General features: G+C 42.8%; 1 long non-coding RNA gene across 1 annotated transcript in view; it reads right to left on the minus strand.

The window, feature by feature from the left end:
* Positions 1-17,162, minus strand: part of LOC108787859 — a 131,128-nt gene extending 113,966 nt beyond the window's left edge. Inside the window, exon 1 of the long non-coding RNA XR_001941297.1 lies at positions 17,103-17,162. This is a non-coding gene — a long non-coding RNA (uncharacterized LOC108787859). The remainder of the gene's footprint in view (positions 1-17,102) is intronic.
* Between the last annotated feature and the right edge of the window lie 930 nt (positions 17,163-18,092).

The raw sequence follows: 18,092 nt of genomic DNA on the forward strand, positions 1-18,092 counted from the left end.
GGTGTCATGTCGGATGGCCGAGCAGTGAGGAGGAGAGAAGCCAGAGGCTGTGCCACCCCGAGGACGAGCTGTCTTGGCCGCCTGGCGCCCTTGTTGCCACGGCGCTCTGTGCGGCCGCACAGCTGGAACACCCCAAAGGCCCTGCATTCATCACAGTAAGGGCTTTTTTCAAGGACACCCTTAAGGCTTTTGACATCAGGTTTTTGTTCACTTCAGATCGGTCTTTCAATCTCAAACAAGCCTATGGGAAAGCAAAACCTTCTCGAAAGTAGGTCAAATGCCAGTGAGAAGGAGGACAACTGCATGTCAAATGCACCTGTCAATACATTCTGAATAATCTCAAACTGCCATCAAACTGATGACATCAACACAAGCCCTAAGCTCATTTACAAAGGCTTTTATACAAATGTTAACCACTTGAGTCAAAAGTGGCATTTTAAAATGTCACAGGGACAGTGGCTATTTGTCTCAGTGTCATTTTAAAACAGATCTGTCAGGTCCCAGACTGAATGTAGGCTGGAACTACTAGTGACAGCCAGCACCCAGAATTAAGCCCTGGAGCTAAAAGAAGGTTTCTGTTTTTGCTGCATAGTGCTCTATAGGAGGTAGAGCGCTCTACCTGCAGCAGCAGATCCCTCCTATAGTGATCTGTTGCTGCACTGCTGACTACACTGACCAGCAGCAGACCTCCCATGATAACAAATTAAATATATATATATATACACATAATAAAAAGAATAATAGAATATTTCCTTTCACAGATTTCGGCCAACTTTGTAACAATCCAACAATGCAGTCTGTTTTTTTTTTTAATGACATTTGTGTACTATGCACAAGTAAGCAAATGCAATGTCATTCAGAATTTTAGCAATCATAAACCTGAAAATAAGTTGTCATGGTACTAATCTGTTTCCTCACCAACCCTGATCTTATCTATATTGTTATTCTAACAATTTACATGAACTGTTTTTTTTTTTTTTCATGTGTGCATCCAAATGAAGCACCAATAGCTGTCCTAAGTAAAATCCAAACCTTCCCTTTGAGCTTTACCAAAATATAAAATTTCAGTGACATTCAGCGGGCGCACTGGGTGACACGTCCAATAATGCAATGCTGTGCCCTGAGACCTCTGATCAGGTGCAATACTTTGGCTAATGATATCTTTGGTGAAAGTCCCAGCCCCCACCCTGTAAAAACCTGCTCTCTCATGTGCCCTTTAACAGTGTGATGGAGTTAGTAGTGAGGGACAGTTGTCTGTGCTTTTAGGCCGAGAGAGTTTTGTGATATTCTACTGTGCTAGTATTCTACCACAGAGCTACAGTATATAGTGCTATATACAGTGATATATTGCAATGAACTGCTGCTGTTACCCTTTTTTGTTTTATTTGGAGCCGTTTATTTTCAATATTTCTTTATTAAAGTCAAGTGTTGTAGACACAGCAAAAATACATATGAAATGTGTTCAGCATAGACAACTTATGAATGTAGAAACATTACTATTTTGAGTCAACATATTTGGAGGTGTTTTGTTGACATTTTTTATTTCTGTTTGCTTTAACGTCCATTTTTTGTTAATTTATAGAACAAAATAAAAAAAATAGGCTTTTATTTTGCTTTTAGCATTTGGGTGCTTGGGTTTTTTTAAAATTCATTTTAAGTTTGTTTTGTGAGGTATTTTTTTGTGTTTTATTTTGTAAGGGTCTTTTTATTTTTCTTCCTCCCAGGTCAGCAGCAGCAGTGTTAAGTTGTCAGTGACACCTCAAAAGCACAATGCACCAACGTATCAATTGCAGCAAAGCACCACTTCCCCCATCCAGCTCTTGCCATAGTTGTTAATAAAACTAGGGAACCACCCATTTCCACCATGTCTAAAGGTGGCCATACACTTTACAACCATCGCAAGACCTCAGTCTTGCGATGGTTTAAAGTAATTTAAAAAAACGTACGATCTGCCTATCTTGGACAGGCAGACCGTACTTGCGATCATCGGAAGCCCGCCCCCGTGAGGGGCGGGCTTCCAATGCCCGCAATGCTGAACGGGCAGTGTGCACATGCGCACACAGGCCCGTTCGGCATTTGTCTCCCAAGCATCATTCAAACCAGCCGAAAATCATAAGATTTTCGGCTGGTTTTCTAGCATGCTCCTTAGACAAAAGACGTGCGACCGTACAGTAGAAACGGTTGCACGTCTTCATTTACACTGCACGATTCTCGTACGATCGTGGGATTTGCCACTATTCTCGTATGAGAATCGTGCAGTGTATTGGCACCTATCACGTACCTGGTAGGGAGGCCGAAGTGAGAGGAGGCTTCTCTTGCACCTCGTGTCTTGTGACCTTTGAGGTTGAGGACAAAGGCCAGGCAGACAGGGAGAGGCACGAGTCCTTTAGGAAAGTCCAGTAATCGAGGTCACAACAAGCCGGGGTCAAAAGCCATGAAATCCAATTCAGTACAAGTAGGGAGCAGGCCGAAGAATATCCAAAACAGTCCGAGGTCAAAAGGCAGGCAGCAAGCAAGGATGGTCGTTTACACAGGAACAGGTCAAATCCAGGGGAATCAGGTATATACAGGAGAAGGCTAAACGGGAGACAAGGAACACGATCAAGCTGACAAGACACACCAGCAACTAGTGGGCGTTTGAGCTGGGCTTAAATAGGGTAGTGAGTTCATCTATGATGTAACTTCCTGTGCGCCTCTTGGCGCGTATTTGTTCTCAGCTGCGTCTGCGCGTGTTTGTTCTCAGCTGCGTCTGCGCGTGTTTGTTCTCAGCTGCGCCTGCGCATGTTTGTTCTTAGCTGCGCCTGCGCATATTTGTTCCCGGCTGCGCCTGCGCGTGTTTGTTCTCCGCTGCGCATGCGCAGAGCGGGAGTTTCGCTGACAGCACCTTTAGAGGTCTAAAGGAAGAGGGAGAGGTTGATCCAGAGCAGCTATTTTGGGCACATCAAGAGGCAGGGCATGTGTGGCTTTTTTTTCTGAAAGTGGGTGTGCTATACAGCCAAAGCACACAGAGGAAGTGGCGTGGTGTCAACATCCTCCTCATCTTGCACGGGCACAAAGTAGAGTTATGTCTTCTACAGCTGCAATGTGCCCTGTTCTTCCTACTCATCCACAGCTAATCCTGCCGTTGGCTCAGGCAGGATGTGCAGCAATTAATTGCATCTCAGGTTGAGGAGGAGAGCAATGAGGAAGTGCATAGAGGGAGGGGGCAACAGGCAGGGAGAACCAAAATGGCACTGATGTTACTGGAACTTGATGTCAAACTGGCTCCAGCAATTAGAATGGTGGGGATGTTGATGAGGTCTCCAACTGTACTTAAGTGCCAGAGCTAGTAGAGGAAGAAAGAGAGGGAGAGGCACAACATCAGTGAGGCAAGATGCCATCAAGGGAAAGCTCTCAGAGCAGTAAAGGGAGAAGCCTCCCTATTCCACTAAAAGGCATTGCTCCATGGGTGAAAACCACTATTGTCCTTGGTCCATTCCCTGTTGCTCAGCTGTGCCTTTTTTTCAAATGTGCTGTAGGCAGCACTGTAGCGATTGCAGCCCTTGCCAGCAGTGTTTCAAGTGTAGTAATCCCATTGGCCGTTTGAAGTGACACATGATTGCTCACTACAGTGCTTGGAGGAAGCAGGACATGAATAGTAGTGGTCGGTAGCAAAAAGGGTCACACTACTCATCCCCAACGTTTCCCCATCTGCAGCCTCAACAATGGGGATGAAAGGCTTACATTATGGTACTTGCAGCAAGAAGAAGGACCAGCATGGGGGTCACACAAAGAAAGGGCAGGTGTTGGCTGCAACCTCACTCTGAATCCCACCCTGCCATCTCCAGATTTATCATTGAGGTGGAATGTAAAAACAAAATATGCTCCCAGCCACCCCCATGCCCAGAATGTCAATGTCAGCTTGACAAAATGGCTGGCTCTTCAAATGTTTACATTCCAGCTGGTGAAGTCTGTCATTTCTTGCCCAGAAGACCATCCCTGTCCTCCACCATCATGTGGAAGCTAATGTGTCAATGTTGCCAGACCACACAGTCAACTGCAGGGTCAAACACACATGGGCAAGGACGTTACATCTGTGTAGGGCCCACTGGGTAATTCTTCTGGTGGACAGAAGGATGCAATATGGGGCACACTGCTGGAGCTAGTTGTGCCACCCTATGTCCTGAAACTCGATGATGGATACAGATTAGTCACCTCCACCCCCTCCTCCTCAATGCCCTCTTTTGCAGTGAGTCATGATCAGAACCATCAGTCCCCTATTAGCACTCAAGAAACTATACAATGGCTCAGGAAATACACTGCCATAGTTAATGCTTGTATGATTGGGAGAAGGGACCAACACTGGAACAGAGATTGTGTCAGCTTTGCAGGGGTAGGCCCAGAGGTGGATAACCCCACGCCATCTTGTGCCAGTAAAGGTTTTGTGTGACAACATCACCAACCTGCCATGTATCCTTCAGCAGGGAAAGTCCACACACATGCCTTGCCTGGTACACATCCTCAACCTGATGATGCAGTAGTTCCTAGTTAGGTACCCTCCTTTCAGGATATTCTGAGGCAGCCCAGAAGGCTATGTAGCCATTTCAGGTGATAAAACCCTGCTTCAAATGGGTGAAATTCAGAGTCAACTCCCCCTGACCGTACATTCCTGATATGCTATATGCCCACCCGGTGGAATTAGAACTAGACCATGCTATAGCACCTGCACATGTACCAGAAGGCTGTAAATGAATACCTGTGCAAGTATGACATGAGGCCAAACTCAGTAGAGATATGTTTTTTTCACAACATTAGTGGCTCCTAATTCAAGATTTGTGTGCTCTACTGTCACAACTCATGAAGGCAACCAGAGTATGGAGCATGACAATGAATGCATCAGCAACATTATTCCTGAAATGCTCCTGTTGTAGCACACATTATGTGGTGTAATAGACTAGGTATTGAAAACACGACAAATGGAGGAACAGATGGACTTCCGGGGCCAGCTTAATCCCGATTCCATCTTTGTGAAGCTGCAACAGGCACAGGTATACAAGGGGAGAAGAATGGTTGTGGTGCTGGCACTGAGATAGAGGAGGATATGGGCGGGCTTCCAGGGGTGGGTTTCAACCCCTAACAAACCCTAGTAGTTGTATGTTGTTGAGAGGAGAAAGCTGAGGACTCTGCCTTCAGTAATTTTCAGTGGATGGGTTCTTTCATGTTCCAGTACCTGTGAAAAGACCCCAGGATTTGTGCTAAAAAGAGGGACCATTACTGATTGGCAACCCACATTATAAGGGGAAAGTTGCGTTGGTGATGACTGCCTAAGCAAGTTTTTCAAGTATTCTTCAGTGCCCAGAGGAACCAGCACACATGGCTGTCTGCTGCCAGTAATATTTTATAGACATCGCTTGAGTCACAGATAATTGTAATGGTCTGTAAAACCAAACCAAATCCTTAAAGGTAAAGTACTGAGAAAGTAAAATATATGATTCCCAATGTCAGACCACAATGAAAACCAGACAAGCATAAGGCCAGGAGCCGGAGTGGGCAGTCGTACAAAAATGCACTAGCAGGTAAGATGACGCAAGGACAAGGTCAGACTGGACTGAGTGGTTTATATAGTGAGTGGGGTGACATCATCACTCAGAGACAGGAAATTCCTATCTGGCTCTCTCAGATGATGGTCTCCTGTTTGGCCATAAGGGGAGCCTGGGAGTAGTGAGCAAGGTTACAGAGTCTGCTCAGGCAAAGGAGAAATAACAGGTGGGTAAAATGGCAGCCAAGCCAGAATAAGGCAAACCAGTTAAGTCAGGGTGGAACCCTGGCACCCAATACTTGGAGCCCGCGCAGGACACTGCAGCTGTCACACGCTGACTCTATATACCTAGAACTGACTGATCATGTAATTGCTTATTGCTCAGCTCATGGTCTCCTACCTGCAGAGAGCGAAGACTCTCAGTCACCATTCTCTGCAGGGATTCCCCCCCACTCTGTCACTCCAGCACTCACAAAGAACTTGCTGGGGACTCTAGTGCCACACATTTCCTTTGTCAAGTTCCCTCCTAGTGTAATGACATCACCGGCTCTGCCCTGCACATTACCTTAGGAACTTCTGTTGAAGTCAAGTGATGTAGCTTTTAGGGGGAAACAGGTGACATCATTACACTGAGAGGGTCCTAGTCAAAAGAGATTTGTGGCACTAGAGTCCCAGGCAAGTTCTTTTGCATAGATTGGATGCTTGGATATATACAGAAGCTTATATTCTCGTGCACAAGATAGTGCATTATGAATGTATGTGGTTTTAATTAGTTTTTTCATAAAAGCTTTCATTTTATTATTTGCACGATGATCTACATATTTTCATCTTGAGTCATCCTACTTGTTCTATTGCCGTGAAGGGGAGAGATGAACAGAGCCTTGGGTGTTTCCCATATCGTATAAATATGTTTTGACCTAATTTGTACAGATAAGGTTCATTTCAGAAGGTGAGTGATATTTGAGGGTATAGCACTTTGAGGCACAGAGGTGGACCACGATGGAAGTTGTTTGAAGAGAGTATATTATTGAAAACATTTGTTAGTAAGTGGATGTGTGTAATATGCAATATGTTGATATATAATACGGCAGCATCAAATTGAAATGGTGTATAGTGGCTTTTGCGCAGAAGTGTATTCATTAAAAAATATATATTTATATATTTAAAAAAAACTTGTTTTATAAACATGTTTTATAACTTTGAACAGATGTATCTTAATTTCATCTCTTTAATCCCATTACAAAAAAAAAAACATTTCAAATTATTTTTTCCAACCATATTTAATGTAGGTGTTGTTTAGGGTCCCAGATCCCTTTGGTAATAAGAATTTCCATCAGACTAGTTTGCAACATGACCAGAATCATCCAGATGACAAAAAAATAATAGCTCAGCATGATGAGAACAAATGGCTTGACAGATTATCCAGGAACATAAGGTGAATATAAATACAATTCCCTTTTGTTCTGCATGATAACCCATGAGACAGTTAATACTTTCAGTGCAACACTAGAAAGATCTTTGGTAGAAGGTTTAGAAATTACAGTTGTACTTGATGTAATGTCAATTTGCTGGGGTTTGGGAGGGGTGAAAAGTCCCCCTGGAAGCCTGCCCAATATCTTTTTTCCTCACCACCAGCACCCTAAGCCTCCTCCTCATATTCCTCTTTTTGCCTCCATCTGCATTTGACTCACTGCTGTTGGTGCTGCCTCTGCATCATGGTCACCATTGAGTGAGGATGTCACAGATCAGGCAGCTGGCAGGCAGTTTGTGTTGGTGCTGCATTTCTGAACACTAGCATGGTATGACCAACTTAAGTATCCACAAATTATTCTGGCCTGATGAGGGACCTCCTGGAGGCCAGGGTACTTAACTAACTTAACTTAAGTGCTGCACCATCAGGTTGAGCGCATGTGCTAGGTAGAGATGAGTGAACCCAGTTGGGTTCCCTTCAAGTCGAGTTAGTGGGAAGTCTGCAAACTCCAAACTTAGTGCGAACCCCATTGAAGCCTATGGAAGCTGAATCCTACTTTTTTTTTAAGGCAAATAGACAAGCTATTGTTCAAAAAGGACAGGGGTAGTTAGGCGGTGCCACATGGTAGATGTACACTAATTTTGTTTTTTTTAAATGCTGTTCAGCGGAGAAAGGATAATTTCTTGCACCTTAAGGGGCAGCATTGAAAATACACACATTTTTTACATAACATGCTTGGGGGCTGCCTTAATCTGCAGGTGCTGTTATGAAACAGTATGATGTAGTCCTTTAAAAAATACATTTAAAAAAGTAAAAAACTGCTTGGGATTCCTCTTAGGACATTATCCAGGCATGCAGCTTGAGTGGTCAGGAAAGGGAGTGCAGAGATAATGAGCTCCCTTTTTCCACACCAGGGCACATGCCTTTCAACACTGGGGGACCTTGTCCCAATGTTGGGGGACAAGGGCCTCATTTCCACAGTTTGTGATGGGGTACTTATAGAATCCTGGAAGCCTTTACTAAAAGGAGGCCCCCAGGTATCCACCCAAGGGAATGGGTACAGGTTATATTAGTACGCCCTTTACCCCTTCCCACAATGAGTTAAAAAATAGTATTCTCTGGGGTGCTAGGGGGAGGGGGACTTTTGGTTCTGAGGAGTTGGGGGATGAGGCCAGTGAGGAGGAGGGGGTACAGGTATCTGCACTGTAGCGATGTACCACACACAGAATGGCACAACCAGCTCCAGCATCCTTCCCAGTCACCTGCAAATTGGCCCAGTATGCCATGAAGAAAATGTAGCATCCCTGCCCATGCTTGCTTGACCACTTGTCTGTGGTCATGTGGACCCTGCCACTGACAGCATGGTCCAGCCATACAGGCACATTACATGTGCTTATGGAGGCAAGAATGTCCTTACGGGCATTATAATGGTAGGTAGGTACTGTACCTGCCACTGTGGTGTAGAACAGGCAATACCATCAGAAAAGGGGGCTGATTCCACAAGCTGCAATGGGAACAGCTGAAAAGGAAGCAGTTTTTCCACGCTAGCATTGAGAAACTGGATATGGGGGTAATTTGTGGAAATTAGGTTATTCTGCCAAAGCAGCTGCAGGAGAAACACATGCATTGGGAAGGATGCTCCTGGAGATGGCAGGGTGCATGTTGAAAACTTAAGGTGAGGTTCACATGTTAGCTTGATCCTGCTCAGCACTGTCCCTTAATGAGCCTCTTATCTGCTTGATCTGGTATATGCTAAATCTCTGAAACCCCTTGTGAGCTGTCACTGCTAGCTCCGCCCAATCATTTTCTACTTTTTTTTTCCTTCATTTTTTTTACTGTTTTTCTATTCTGCTCAATACCACAGAGGTACCGGACAGAACAGCCGAGCCGAATGCCGCTATTCACTCACTGCTGTTCAGCTCCTATGAGAATAGGCCTAACAGCAGCGAGTAGGCTGCCGGAGGTTCGGCTCAGCTGATCCAGATGTTGGATTGGCTGAGTCAAACTCCTTCTGCACTCCGAAGCCAGCTGAAGCAAGCCGATGTACGTCTGATTTCAGTAGACTTGTGCGCCGTCAAAAAATGTGTTCTGTTTCGTTTCGTTTCGGAATATCCGTTATTTCGTATTTCGTAATTCGTAACTGAACTCAATTCGGATTCGGATTCGTACGAAATACAAATTTTCGTTAGTGGCGGTTATATTTTCGTAACTTTACAAACATTCGTTATGATGAAGTTAAAAAATGTATGTATTCCAAAGAAGGACTGTTGTGTCTCTGTACTGTGAAAAAAGGGTAGTACACAAATATGTACTGTGGTCTACCACATTGCAATCCACATGAATGTAGCAGAATGTAGCAAAGTATAGCACTGTATGGCAGTAACTAAATCTCCCTACACACAGACTTTCACCTTTTCCTAAACTACACCAACACACACTGGCATGTGGCTGCTGAGAGCCCAGAAATTTATAGTGAAAGGACCTGAAAGTGCATTATGGTTAATTGGTTGTAATGGTGGAAGAATTATGCATTATTTCATTGGGTCTGTAGACATCAGATGGGTTGGGTTTGCCTCAGATCCATGTTAGACCTAAACCCTATCCCTATAAATCAGATAAGATTTGATTTTCCACTTTCACAGCCAGAATGGGATAACAGCTATAATATGTTCCCATTCACATGGCATAAGCTAAAAAAAAGTTTTAAAAAAATGCTTCTTGCATTTAAATAGATTTTACTTGGGTTAGAGTTTCTACTTTTCTTCTAAAGGGTTCACATTTCTATTTGGTTTCTCCTTCTTTTTAATATTGGGAGGAACTGTAAGGAATTTGTGTTAAACCTAGCTGTGCTGCGCTGGGTCTTTTTATTATAATATGCAAAAGAAGATTGTAATCACTGCCTGTCCTAACAAAGGGTTAAATAAGAACTCCAGGTTTTTAGAAAAAATAACCTTTGCCGTGGGGATAGCCTCACACTGCAAGGGTTAACTGCTTGTTTTTTTTTCTAAGGGCTCAAATAAAAAAGACATACTCACCCAATCCTCGATCCTGTCTGGCTGCTAGGCCAGGCCCCACAACCTCTTCTTCCCTGGGCTCTGGTAGCCCAAGCCCCACTGACATCTTCACGTCTAATACAGTCCATTCACCTGTATTAGATGTGAGGATGCCAAGGGACATACCACAGCCAGTGCAGAGAAGGAGAGAGATGAGCAGTCATCCTCGCAACAACAAGGATCAGGTGAGTATTTTTTTGTGCCCCTAGAGAAAATAAGCAGTTAACCCTTGCAGTGTGGGTGTAGCCCCACTGCAAGGGTTAATTTTTCTGAAACCTGGAGTTCTGCTTTAAACAAGCATCTGCATTGTATGTTAATTAAAGGAGAACTATGAGGTGAGTGCTTTTCACTCACCTCATAGCTCTAGCCGACCTGTAACAATGAGACTGTCACAGGTCGGCTCAGTAGATCGGGAGGTGAGCGAACACATACCGGGTTCACTCGCCTCTCGATCCTGTCACGGCTCTCTGCCGTGACAGGGGGAGGGGCTGGATTCCCCTCTCCCCGCTCCGATCTGCCAGCGCTGACTGGCGGAACGGACGGGGGAGGGGGCGGGTACAGCTGGCTCTGCCTCTAGATAGGCAGAGCCAGCTGTCACTCACGCAGCTGGGCGGATCCCGTCATCTAAGTCGGGATCCGCTCCGGCTGTGGCATCTCAGTATACCGCGAGCAGTAGCTCGCGGTATACTGAGCTTAGGGTAACGGGAAGACACTAGTTTGTGTCCTCCCGTTACCCTAAGGAGAACTATGGGGAAAAACACTGACCCCATAGTTCTCCTTTAAGTTAATGAGAGAAACCCAATCCGCACATCTGTCCTATGTCTTTCTATAAGGACAGATCACTGTAAACCATAGGCAACAATAATGACTAGTCCTTTGCCCTCTGTTTGCTTTTTTTTTGAGGCACATCTTCCACAGCTCACTTGTTCTTAAAAAAAGAGAAGTAAAGTAAAGCATTTTGAATAATTTACTAATGTACTCCTGTGACCCCAAAGTCAGCAAATGGTGTTCTTTGATTGGACAAGGTAAAGATTGTGATGCCATTTGAAGTTTAAATCACATCTTGGCTGGAGTAAAGCATATTCACTTACATACTTGCTCCTTGCTCCCTCGGCGGTCAACTCTTTCATCTTTTCCCTCTGCTCCGGATGGTGGAATGCCTCTTGGCATCCTTTTTAGATCTAATGCAGATCTGTGGAACCTGCATTAGACATGATGATGTAAGTGGTCCTTAGAACAACGGAGCCTAGTGGAAAAGGTACTGTGGGGAGTGGTCTAGCAGCCCAGGGAGAGCCAGTGGATTCTGGGCCTGATTTTATTCTTTGGAATAAAACCCCTACCTAAAAGGTGAAAAACACATGGTGCAATTTCAGTCAGAGGTTTTTTCCTCATTTTTAGATATCCACTAAAGGATTTTATTTCCTGGGCTCTGTGAATAATTATTACTTTCTCATTTTTCATATACATTTCAGCCACCGAAATATATCGGCCGAAAATGACACTTTTGGCAAAATGCCGAAAGTGCAATTTTTTGGTCGAAATAGTTTTGCATCTGTGATTTCTCTCCTCCCCGCTGGGTGCTGCTCTGTGTCCCAGAGGGGAGGAGACAAGCTGTCAAAGGAGGCCAAGCGGTGCAGGAGGAGGAGAGTGATGTGAGCAGCCCGGGTCTCTCCTCCCCGCTCAACCTCCTGTGATAGATTAGGAGAGCGGCGGTGTTGGGGTAGTGACAGCTGTCAGATTTCACAGGAGGCCAGCCGGTAGTGCAGGGGAGGAGTCAGCTGTAAGATCAAGCTCTCCTCCTGTGCGCTCAGCCTCCTGTGACAGCCGATCCAGAAAGGAGAGCGGGTACAATCACTCAGCGATCAGTGATCGCTGAGTGTTTGTAAATAATTGAGGACAGAGTATGTTTACTGTGCCCTCAATTATGAATGAATGGGTAGTGATCTACATCACTTCCTGTTCATTCATGATTGTGGACATGGTAAACATACTATGCCCACAAGTTATGAATGAACAGGAGCACTCAGTATAGAAGATTCCTGTTAATTTATAAGAGGGGCTGCAGAAAGAGAGATTGAGGGCTCTGTGTTCTCAATCCCTTTTTCTATTTTAAAAGTGGAATATCAGGGGTCTGTTTACCTGAGATGTGGAGAAAGAGACTCACACCTCTGGAGCCCCAGGTGAGGAAGCGTCATCCTGCTCGGAGCTATCTGGAGAAAGTGTGACAGGAGGAAATTATGTTTCCATGGGGGTATTGAAAGATTTGCCTACCAAAAAGACTGTAGAAATGATGTTTACTAGATTGGAGAACTCAATTAAAAGCGAGCTATCTAAAGTCAGAGAAGATATCTCACACATGCTAATAAGAGTGGAGGACATAGAAGCCCGTCTTGACCACCACACTACAGCCATTAAGGAGTTGCAGGAGAGTAATAATGCTCTACAAACTAACCTGCGCGCTATGGCGTACCGTATAGAGGATCAAGAAAATTGTGGGTGTAGAAATAATGTCCGAGTCCGAGGGATCCCAGAATCTAAAGGAGATAGCGAGCTGGCAACAACATTACAGACTATCTTTAATAAGATACTGGGGAAAGATCCCATAGCAACCCTGGTGTTGGATCGAGTCCATCAGGTATATCATATATGAGAGCTAACAGCACTGACATATCACGAGATATCATATGCCGCTTTCATTATTATGAAGAGAAGGAAGAACTGATTAAAAGATTGTGGAACTCTGAACCAATTATATATGAGGGGAACCCTATAAAAATTTTCCCTGATTTGGCACGAGACACTTTGCAAAGGAGAAGAATATTGCACCCTATATTGGAGGCCTTGCGCGCCAATTCTATTCCATACCGCTGGGGGTTCCCATCATGTCTGATAGCCCGCAAAAATGGGAAATCAGGAATTTTAAGGTTCCCTGAAGATATGGACAGATTTTGCTCTATGCTAGAGGTGCAGAAGCCAGATATACCAGATTGGAAGGAGGACATTCCGGTGCTCTCACCCCTGAAGGAGTATGGATGGAATCAGGTGGAGGGAGGGAAAAAAACATAAGCCTGTATAAATTAGTCTAAATGTAGCTAGAAGGACATGTTTCCCACTCCCTCCGTAATACTTAGTACTGCTGCTAAAAACTATAAGGGATTATAATATCATGGTTGCTCACCCGATTATTGTGTGACATTAGATATATCTTATTTGTCTCTTTTTTATAAGCATATGTAGGTATTCGCAGTTGTTTGTTTTTCTCTTGTTTTTCTTTTTTTTGGTGTTTTTTTCCCCCTCCTCTTAGGGAGGGGGCCCATCCCACGGGAGCTTTTAAGATCTAGATAAAGTCCTGTCCATGTTGACTATGTTTAGTTGGTTTTGTGTGTCATGGGTTTTGAATGTCATGGGAGGAGACTTTATGCCATTCTCCACCCCACCCCCCTTTTCTCCATTTTTATTCCCTGCCCCACTCCCTCCTCCCCTCCCTTTTTCTTTTTTTATCTTTTCCTCTTTCCCTTCCCTACGCCCCCAGGCCGGTAGTGATATATTGGAGGGATATGTTTCATTAGCCTCAATCCAATGGCATCTATAAAATTTGGGACATATAATGTGAAAGGGCTCAACTCTCCAGTGAAGCGACATTCTATACTCAGAGAACTAAAACGGGAATCGGTCCAAGTGGCCTTCCTTCAAGAGACACATCTAATAGTGGACTCTAAGAATGGATTGGATACGTATAACTTTCCTCAGTGGTTTCATAGTTACTCGGATAGTAAACTTTCTCGGGGAGTGGCTATTGGATTGAGTAGAGGGATACATTTTATGCTCAAGGACTTTATCTCTGATAAAGAAGGTAGATTCCTCTTCGTTAAGGGGCTAATTGATAATAAATGTGTTACCTTAGCCTCAGTGTACGCCCCCAATCAAAATCAGGGTACATTTCTAGAACAATTAATTACCTCCCTTTTGGATTTTCAGGAGGGTTCATTAATATTGGCAGAAGCGCACCCATTAACGAAGAGTCGTTAACCCAGGGTCCGCAGCCTCCTCCAGTACTCAGACAATTACACAGGCAATTGGCTACCTGTGCATCTTTGACTGATAAGAACAGATACTACACTTGATCTTAGCCAAAAGGCCGAGAAGCGATGCAACTGTGCCTTTTAAACAACTTAGCAAAATAAAAAGAAATCTACACAAAGCCCAATTAGTAGATTGGCACATATTACAGTGATCCCAAAAATGGGAAAGGACCCTACGAACCCGGCCAGCTATAGACCTATATCTCTTTTGAATAATGACATCAAGCTGTATGCAAAGATATTGGCGTTTAGACTGCAGCAATATCTCCCGCAATTAATAGATTCGGACCAATCAGGTTTTATCCCGGGTAGAGAAACTCGAGACGGGGTCCTGCGTACAATCTCTATAATCCACTCTGTACGAAGAGGGACGCACAATTCATTGTTGCTCTCCACGGATGCCGAAAAAGCTTTCGACAGAGTGGATTGGAATTATTTGTTCAGTACTTTGGAGCATTTTGGGCTGGGGCAAAGAATGATATACAGAATCCAGGCACTGTATTATGACCCGAGGGCACAGATAAAGATTAACGGTTCTTTGTCTCAACCCTTTCTATTCTGACACGGAGCTGTGTCAGAATAGAAAAAAAAGAATTTGCCCATAGGAATGCATTGCTAGATTCCTATTTTCTATTTCAATTTGCAATAGCCAATAGTAAACTAGCATTGCACCCGCCCTCTGCTGATGGACCTGATGGAGAACTGCAGCAGAGGGTGGATGCAATGCTAGTTTACTATTGGCTATTGCAAATTGAAATATCCAATAGGAGTCTAGCAATGCATTCCTATGGCAAAAAAAAATTTTTCTACCCGCTCCTGGCCGCCCAGGAGAGTTTGCTGTCTGGAGATGAGTGTCCCTGGTTAGCTGGTAACCAGGGACGCTGATCTCTCTGCAAGTGACCGAAGCCAGCCGTAAGATCACGGCTGGCTACGCCCAGCTGTCAGAAGCAGGCTGTCGGCCGGCCAACCAGCTTCGGCTTCAGCTCGGCTACGTTCGGGAGCTGTACGGGCTATTCACATTCTACTGAACCGAAGGGGTCCTGGGGCCAAAGCTAGCCGAAGGATCGGCCGAAGCTACGGCTAGATCCTTCGGCTGCTTCGTGAATAGACCCCAATGTTAGGGTAGACTGTGAAACCTAAATGATATAATGTATGGAACTGAGACATCCACACACAAAAAATGCTCTGGGAATTTAGAGAGGGAATTTAGAAAAGCCTGAGGACTCAAGTGGTTAAAGATCTGACTCAAAGTCAGCTAAAGTAGCACATTTCTTTGTCACTGACACTGCCAGAAATGCATAGTCTTGTGGCTGCAATCTATCTCTGTCATGTAGGTTTCCAAACAATGCTCCACCTCTTAACGATACCTGTGTAGTAATTGGCATTGGGGGCAGTGACCAGCTTATTATGACAGTTAAATGTCATACTTTTATTTTAACTTCATACTTTATACAGGGTATACAAACTTATAGAAAGTTTCAGAAAATAAATTGCATTAGATTGATTTGAAAAGCATAGCAATTTCATACATAGATGCTTCCTAAAATAAGAAGTAAAAAAACAGAACACCTGGGCAGATTTTGACACCTCATCAAAAACCGTCAGGTGGCTGTACAAAAACTATCCGATTCAGCATACTGTGTTACTATTAAACATAATTGATATTATATGTAGGTCAAGTGAGAGAGGTTGAATAATGCCTCTGAGCCAGCATGATTAGAAAAATGAACTTTCCTACTGTTGCGATCATTAAACAAAATCTTTAATACAAGTCATTAGCAAAACAATCAGAATTACTAATTCAGTATTCATTTAATGACTTTGATCAAAATACAGACTATATTCTAAAAAGATAAGAAACTCATTATCTTTGTGGAATATGCAAATCCAAGCCCAAAGAACAAAACTGTTTTAACTATGCTCACAAAGACACACTAGATGTAGAACGATTATGTGACTTATGCTAAAATAGCTGGTGTTAGGAACTAGGGATTCTATGGCCATTGTAGATAATGCTACAAGTGCATCTGCTGGTGGGCCTGACCTGGCCAAACATATAATTTGTCCCGAATCCACATACATCTTATACACCTATAGACAACAATGTGTCTTTCCACATATGCTACACTCTGCATATATCTTTATCATGTAACATTTAAGAAATTAGAAAAATGCATACCTTTTAGATTGCAAGCCCTCAGGGGCAGGGCCCTCCTTACCATCTTGTCTTTAATTGTATTGTGATTGTAATGTCTGCCCTATATTGTAAAGCGCTGCGCAAACTGTTGGCGCTATATAAATCCTGTATAATAATACATCTTTATCTACACATGTAGCATTTAAGAAATGACAAAAATACTCTGAGTTAATTCACTTAAGCAGTTCCATGCAAACTGAATGTAAATACATAATATTTTGACTACCTGATCATTTGCACGAGAAATAAAATTAAAAAAAGACGGATTCTTCCTTGCATATAATTATGATTGATGTGAACAAAGCTTTACCTTTTCACTAAGCTCAATACACATATTTTACCTTATTATATTATACTAAGCTTAATAAACATGCTTTACCTTATTCACTACATTCAGTAAACATGCTTTACCTTATTCACTAAACTCAGTAAACATTTGTTTGTAAAACATTCATTTTTCTAAGTGAACAGTCTCTTCTCTTTTGGTAGACAGATCGCAATGGACATGATTTACTAAAGGATTAGAGACTGTTCATTTAGCAAAGTGAAAGTTCACATAGCTTAGTTAAAAAGCTGAAACAATTTTTACTTTAATCAACTAATTACATGTGAGAAAAAAATCATATTTTTCCCCCCTCCCACATGATTAAGTGTTCAAAGAGAACACAGATTCAACTTATTTACTAAAACGCACTTTGCTAAGAGAAAAGCCTCTTCTGATTTACTAGATCAACTCCTGCAGATTTGCTACTGTGTTTAAGATGCAATATTAAAAACTTACCAAGAAATGATGCCAAAGGTCTGGGAGGTTAAATATTGATTGCCGCTCTGAAGATTTCCCTGAAAAATATAAATAAGGCACATTATATAATTAAGTCCATGTATAGGCATATAAATACTTTTGACATCCTAGCATGTGTAAACAGATTATAAACGATAGCCCAATGTATTTATTTCCGTGTTAAAAATGATCTGAAATGCACAGGTAACTATAGGATGCATTTTGTAGACTGGAACAAATGATTGCTGAAAAGGAAAGCAGTTAAAATTCAAAAAAACATGACAATTCACAGAAAAAGTATAATACATTAAGAGACACAGCATTACATTGCCTCTGACATGCCTCTTTGGTTGTAAATGAAGCACTGACTTAAGTTACTTCACCATCCTGTCACTGCTTTCTTGAAGCTAATTAAAGAAAATAATGTAGCAAATTTTCTGTTTAAAAGCTTTTTTTCTGGATAGGACTACTTTTCCACTGAGAAACTAGTGCATTTAACAAGATTGTAAGTGTTTATTTTTTGCTTGTGAGTTCTAGCTTTTGAGCAGGTAAACTCAGAATAATTATATTTGATGTAAACACCACACAATCATTTTTAGAGGATGTAATCACATTTTCATCATGAAGTGAATATTAGCTAATAAACAGTTTTAGACAATAGAGAAATCTATACAGAAATGTTATTTCAACACTTATTAGTAATATTAGTAGATATTTAAAATTCACTGTACTGCTCTAAAACACTAAAAAGTAGCAAAGGAGTGCTAATGCAGGCACCCAGATGTATAGACCTTTCACAGTTTTGCTGAGACCCAGAGCTTGAATTACTCTATTATTCAAATACTAACTCCAACTTGGAAGTTTGTACTTTGGGTCAACCATTCAGTATTGGTACCTCCAAGAAATGAATTCCCTCACAAGTCAAAAAATGTAATCACAACTACTCATATAACTGGCGTTTGCTCACCACTTAAAAAGACTTCTCTTTTG

The sequence above is a fragment of the Nanorana parkeri genome, unplaced genomic scaffold (genome assembly GCF_000935625.1).
Source record: "Nanorana parkeri isolate BGI_ZX_2015 unplaced genomic scaffold, ASM93562v1 scaffold288, whole genome shotgun sequence".
NCBI lineage: Eukaryota > Metazoa > Chordata > Amphibia > Anura > Dicroglossidae > Nanorana > Nanorana parkeri.